Raw genomic sequence first — 7,370 nt, 5'->3', positions numbered from 1 at the left:
CACAGTCTCTACTATGCACACCATAAAACCAGTTTTCATTTTCTCACGAAATATGAACAGTGGGAAACATGAACCTGGATGCTTTTCTCATACCATATTTTTTAGTACTTTCTCAAGGTTGCTTTCTCTCAGCCATCCTCTCCTAAGGACCTGTCTGAGAGTTCACACTCTTAGACCCTCACTAGCCCTGCCAGGTATTAAGCTACTGTCTGTTCCTTCTGGTCCTGCTAGCATGACAGTCACTACTGTTGATCCATAGCCATGTTGCCGCACCTTACTCCAGGTACTCTGTCATAATCATCCTTACCACTTTTTTCTGAGATAACTCTTCTTGTCTCTGTGTCCTTTCCTCTTGAAGTGGCAGTTTAATTGTATTCAATGGGTTTTCATGAAAGATAGGCATGTGGGAAATCCTATCTAATAAAAGAGTAATATGCAGATTGACCATCACTCCAACACACAAGATGGCTGTCCCCATGTGGTCAAAGATCCTGCACCCATGTGGACACAAGATGGCTGCCACAAGATGGCCAGCAGGGGAGGGCAGCTAGGAGGGACCAGGCCTGCAAGAGAGGGCAGTTGGGGGTGATCAAGCCTGCAGGGGAGGGCAGTTAGGGGTGACCAAGCCAGCAGAGGAGGGAAGTTGGGTGCAACCAGGCCTGCAGGGAAAGGCAGTTGGGAGGGACACAGGCCTGCAGGGGAGAGCAGTTGGGGGGGACCAGGCCTGTAGGGCAGAGCAGTTAGGGGTGACCAGGCCTGCAGTGGAGGGCAGTTGCGGGGGACCCAGGCCTGCAGGAGAGAGCAGTTGGGGGTGACCAGGCCTGCCGGGAAGGGCAGTTAGGGGAAAACAGGCTGGCAGGGGAGCAGTTAGGCATCAATCAAGCTGGCAGGGGAGTGGTTAGGGGGTGATCAGGCTGGCAGGCAGAAGTGGTTAGGGGCAATCAGGAAGGCAGGCAGGTGAGCAGTTGGGAGCTAGCAGTCCTGGATTGTGAGAGGGATGTCCAACTGCCCATTTAGACCTGATCCTATCAGGACTGGGCCTAAACAGGCAGTCGGACATCCCTTGAGGGGTCCCAGATTGGAGAGGGTGCAGGCTGGGCTGAGGGACACACACACCCGTGCACGAATTTCATGCACCGGGCCTCTAGTTGACAATAAAAAGGCCATTCCCATTGCAAAGAAAAGAGTTTTATCTTTATGCATTTTTGTGTCAGTTATGTAATATCATTTTTCCTTCTTTTATATTTGAAGGAAATTTAGAACAAAGTAATCAAAACATTTTGAATTATATTTAATAAGAATGCTGCTACTATTCCAGCATCATTGCTCATGTTCCATTATGTGTTCCTTACATATACAGCATTGACTTGAATGGAAGAAATGAGAAAAATCATGTTTATCTGTACTATCTTTAAAAGGTTAAAAATTACTACCTAAAATCTGATATATACATATATACATCAGACTGAATCTTATAAAATATTACTTTTGTAAATGCTGTACATAATGCCAATAGTATTATAAACTGGTATGCAATTGAAGGCCTTTTTATTTTTAAGGAAATTAAGGGATACTAAGAGTAGAAAGCCAATGGTTTGGTTTCATTTTCAAGTTTATATTCTATATAATAATATTTTGAGAGGTAAATGTGGGTTATTATAATATGTTATGTTTTTATATTTCAACAATATATTCAACTTAATTAATTTCTTATTTGCACTTTTTTTAGAAAAATCTCACAGATACAATTCTTTATTATTGGTTCCTCTTATAATGAATGGTTTTGGTATTTCTATATTGGCATAGTTTTTCATTTGAAAGGTATATTTTTACTTACATGAATGGGATTCAGATAAGGTCATCTTTAAGTATTTCTGTAAAATATTGTTAAATATAAATGATCTCACTTATATGTGGAATCTAATGAACAAAATAAACTGATGAACATAAAAGATCCAGAGACATTCAAGCATGCAACATACTGACGTATTTCAGAGGAAGTGGAGTGCGGGAAGAGATTACACAATGAACGTATATGCATATATGTATAGCCCATGGACAGACAATAGTGCAGGGAAGGCCTAGGGAGGGGACAAGAGTGGGGTGAAGGGGGTCAGTGGGGGGAGAAGAGGACATCTGTAATACTTTCAACAATAAAGATAAATTTAAAAAAATACAGTAAGCGAAAACTGAAAAGGATGGATGAATCTAGTTGAAAGTTTTTAATTTTGTTCACATACCAGTTCATTATTTTTTGTAACTAGTAAATCTGGTCACTATATGAAAATATTAAAACAAAATTAACTTGTGCATAGCTCCCATCCTTTATCCACAAAAAATGCAGTATTTAATGGGACCAGGTGGCATGGGCTGGATTGTAGTGAAATTCTACATTAGTACAAGTAGCAAACCCTTTAGAAACTAAGAATTCAATTCCCCCAACTCCTTGTTATATTACTTTTTAACACTTGTTATTAATTTTAATGAAAGTGATTAAAAGTAATATTCACTAAATGTTTTGGAAATTTTCCAAACTATGTTAAAACTTAATTGAAATGTGCCTAAGGCACTTAACATATATTAGCCTGACTGCTGTTTGGTTTTCATGGGACTAAAAAAATTGTAAATAACAATAAAGCCTGTGGGCAAGGGAGACTGTAAATTGCAAACCTAAGGGTAATGAAAATGACCTTTCTGCACAAATGTTACTGTTGGAGGTAAAGGGAATGAGCTACTTCTAAGTTATGGAAAATAACAAGTGTTTGCATATCCCACTCCTACTTTGCAATGTCTAACCTTTTACTTCATTTTTCTGTGGGATACACTTTTGTATCAAATTTTGTTTTTTTAATCTACTTTCTCTAGTTTTGAATTTAAAATATTTATCTTGTTGCTGCCGGTTTGGCTCAGTGGATAGAGCATTGGCCCACAGACTGAAGGGTCCTGAGTTCAAGTCTGTTAAAGGACTCATACCTCAGTTGCAGGTTCCCTGGTCCAGGTTGAGGTGTGTGCAGGAGGCAACCAATCGATGTGTCTCTCTCACATTGATGTTTCTCTCTGTCTCTCCCTCTTCCTTCCACTCTCTCTAAAAATCAATGGAAAAATATCCTCGGGTGAAGATTAAACAAGTGTGTGTGTGTGTGTGTGTGTGTGTGTGTCTGTGTGTATTCATCTTGTTAATAACATGGTAAAGGTTTTTCTTTTAGGTATGTATGTAATTTGGTCATTTCTTTGGGGTTTTCTTACAAACTGAGTTGGGATAAATTCTGAATTATGCTTAAATGATAGAGAATTAAGAAAAAAAGAGGAACATATATATGTAGAAGATTATTTTGGGTTTATTTTACAGACATTCAATTTACTCTGGTGTTTCATAAACACAATTTACTATTGTGCTTCATGTGCTGCTACAAGGCTAACTAAAAAAAAAGAAATAAAAATAGTTTCAGCCCACAATAATCTTACAGTTAAATTGGGTAAATATGACATATGGACAGAATCAATTTAAAAATCACCTAAGTTATTAAAAATATCCCCCAAAATAAGTAGTTTAAAAAGTAGTTTAAATTAAAGGCAAACTTTGTCCCTGACATTTCCTTTGTAGTTATGAAAATATTATCTTAATCACTTTTAAGTTTAACAAATCATCAAAAATAGGATAATGAAAATTAAAGCACAAGAATTCTGCAAGACTTTCTTAGTTAATTATCAAAAGAAGTTTTCTATCCAAAGATTGAAAGTCACCAAACTCCATTGTTATTATAATAGACATGTACTGCTTACTAATTTTATTGGAAGCATAGACATTTTTCTCTGAAAGATATTAAACACACATTTAATTAGAAATGTTTGGGTTCACTTGAGAAATCAGAGTTCTTGTTAGCAAATCTTTTGTGCAAAGAAAAACTGTGGTTACAACAGAATATAAAGTCATGTACAAGGCAATTGAGAAGCTATATGCAAAGATACATGAAAATATAAAGAAGCACATGTTCTGGATTCTTCTATTCTGAAATAACCACAAATAGCATGAACAAAGGTATACAAATAAATGAAAAGATATGTACAGACAATAATTTTACCAGTCAATAGAGGCCAACGGTAGGAGTGGTAGTATTATATTTAAGGGACACAAATGCTTTTGAGATGCACAGAAATTAATGGGAGGGAAATTTTAATTCTCCAGAGAAAATCCATGACTACATGGAAATACTAACCATTAAGTAGGCCAGTGCTACTAAATAAGTCATTTAAGAAATGATTTTACTTATTTCTCTTGGTTTAATGGATATATCCTAAAGTTGCCATCCTGAAGATTTATTTCACTGGCCTACAAGTACTGGGGACCTCTAATTTTCCTTACTCCTGTGTGATACTGTATATTTAAAGTCTTAAACCAGGTGCATCCTTTATTTGATACCACTAAATATCAGCAACCAACTTTTCACCCTGTACAGCCATAAGATCTAAGCAGAAAGCAGCACAATGAAACCTGGAAAAATAACCTGAATTTACCACGCTAGTAACTAAAAAAAAGGGAGAAGGAAAATGCAAAACAAAACAAAAAGCAATGAAAGAAGAGTTCTTGAGTTTATATTAGCCAGACTTATGTTAGTTAAACATGTTGTCTCTTTTAATCTTATAATTTAGAATGTTTTATTATGTCCCACTTATATCCAAAACATGACAGAGATCTGAAAAATGGAAAGCTGATATTCCAATCCAAGTTCAGTTTTTAATCTTCTCTCTAAATCTCAATAACCAAAGCAACCAAATTCTAAGCAAAACAAAATGAAAGATAACTGATTAAAAAAATGTAAAACCCATTCATGTAATTTACATACAATATAAAGAAAACCTGATTTTTTTTTTACCTCTTTGCAAAGTTTGTATTGGTTTGAAATGTAAAATTGAAGGTTTAATCTGATGAACAAATATATCCCTCCCAAAACAGAAATCTGAAGTTACTTCTCAGAAAAAAAAGAAAAGATATATATTGAGTATACAAGATCTGTATAGCAAGAGATGATTAGGGTGCAGTAGCTAGCCATACAATTTGACTTTAAAGAGGATGGCAAAAATGTTATGATATAGATAAATTGAACAATGCAAATGTCAGTTTAGTATCATATCTGAAAGCTCACCAATTACAGCCTTGGGAAGGATGTGAACTCCTGTGTTCTAAAGTTTCCTTAGGTGCTTAATAATTAAAAGAGATTTTTTACTATAGTTACTCTTGCTCCAAATATATGTCCAACATATAAAATAAAGACTCCTTGACCACTCAAAATCCATTGACCTATGCCTTTAACCATTCTGGCCTCATCAAAAACATTCTCCAAACCAATGAGTTAGCAAAAATTAACCCTGAGGTCCTGAAGATAAACAAAAGGATGGTACTCCTGGATCTTGAAAGAACTCATGCTGTGACCTATCTTTGCTCAGCATCAGTGAAAATTATTGCAACATGAATATCATGTTAATTACTCTATGGTATTGAGTCTAAATTGTATCTGTGTACCATGCCAGTTAATTTCAAATTTAGTTTGGAAGACAAAAAGGCTTTTGTTTACACATGAAACAATGGCTATCCTGTCTGCTGATCTAATCTAATCACTTCAAGCTTAAAGGTCAGGAGGTCCTGACAGCCTTAGAGTCAGAAATACATTAAAAATTCATATACTCAAATCAAATACCTATTACTTTTTTTGACCCTGAAAAGTTAAATAAATAAGGTCATAAAGAATTAAAGAAAACATAGTGCCAAACCATGCTGTCATTTTTAATATGTCTTACACAGAAGCTGTCATTAGGTTCTGAAATTTTATTTACTTATTTTAGAACCTAATTAATTAAAATTCATAAGTATCCCTCATTGTCCTTTGTTTCTAAAATTAATACAAGTCTAAAAATGGAATCCATGTTTGCTTAAGAGCTTAAATCTATATTATTTTAACTTATGCAAAATCAAATGAAGAACTAAGAAAAATTATCTAAATAAATCAACCAAAAACAAAGTTTTGCAGCCCCTGTATGTCATGAATACTATTTAAAAAAAGGTGTTTTCAACTAAAATTTTACAGATGATACATTCAGTTCTTTGTTTTAGAGGTTTAAAACTAGGCATGGAGCTTAGGCTAATGGAGTACTGTGGTAGGCAGAAAAATGACCCCTCCAAAGATGTACACATTTTGAACTTTTACAACCTGTGAATATGTTATGTTACATGGCAAATGGGAATGACAGTTGCAGTTGGAATTAAGGCTACTGATAAAATGACCTTCAAATAGGAGAATTTCCTGCTCCAGTGTAATCACAAGGGTCCCTTACAGGAAAGAGAAAAGCAGGACACTCAATGTCAGAGCGATGAAGCATGAGAAAGGCTCCGCTGGCCACCGCCCTGGCTGGCTTTGAGGGTGGAAGGTATGTCTGTAAAGGCTGGAAAAGGAATGGAAATACTGTTTCTGGTTCTTACATGTGCTGTCAGTCCGTCCATGGTGCCCTAGGCCAGGAAGGCCTCTGCTGCAGGCATTTTCCTTCATGGGTTGGGAAATACAGGGCATGGATGGGCAGGAGCCTTTGCAGGTATCAGAAGTTCATCTATCAAATACACATCTCTGTATGCCCCAGATATGCCTGCAACGTTACATATGAACATGGCTCTGTCTCCTGTGTTTGATATTATTGGGCTGTCACCGGATTCACAGGACGATGGACCTGGAATTAAACCAGAAGCAGAAAATGTAACCGCTTTGATAGAAAAAGAGGTGAGCAATGGCATTTCTTCAAACAGAGTGGATTTTCTCAGGGAGGAGCCTTAATCTTGATACACTGCTCCTAACACAACAAAAACTGGCAGGTGTCACTGATTCAGTTGCTGGCTTCCCCTGTGGCTTCGTTTCCCGGGGCCCCATCAGTGGAGTTCAATAGAGCTATTCTTCAGTGTCATGGAGATCTTGACTCCTTAGTTCCCCTAGTGTTTGGTTCTCTTCCTGTAGAAAAGCTAAAATGTTGGTAAATCTGGCCATTGTAACCTTTCGAACCAATGAAGGCATGACACACAGTTCTTGTTAACAGGAAATGATGGATGTCAAGCAATTCATTGATAACCTCCTACCCCCGGTTGATGGGCATCACTAAGGGGGCTTGTGTAGAAGTACACACCAGCATTATTGTAGTGGAGTATCGGCGTTGTGTAGTCCCTGAATCTGAAATTTGTAATGTCTGCAGCATTTAAATGGTTTTGCAAATGCATACCAATGACAGACTGAATAATAACTCCTCATGGGAAATTTATGATCTATGAAGTTTGTATACATGTTTTATAGGTATATCATCCAGAATAGACTAGTATTAAAATAGCTGAAGCA

At 36.7% G+C, this 7,370-nt stretch overlaps 1 pseudogene across 1 annotated transcript; it reads left to right on the top strand.

Moving 5' to 3' along the window:
* The first annotated feature begins 6,373 nt into the window (after positions 1-6,373).
* Positions 6,374-7,074, top strand: LOC308248304 (acyl-protein thioesterase 1-like; annotated as a pseudogene). The gene is made up of 2 exons: positions 6,374-6,423; positions 6,512-7,074. The product of its transcript is annotated as an acyl-protein thioesterase 1-like (transcript).
* The last annotated feature ends 296 nt before the right edge of the window (positions 7,075-7,370 follow it).

Source organism: Plecotus auritus (genome assembly GCF_963455305.1).
Source record: "Plecotus auritus genome assembly, chromosome: 5".
NCBI classification, from domain to species: Eukaryota; Metazoa; Chordata; class Mammalia; order Chiroptera; family Vespertilionidae; genus Plecotus; species Plecotus auritus.
This window is presented reverse-complemented; position numbering and strand designations above follow the sequence as displayed.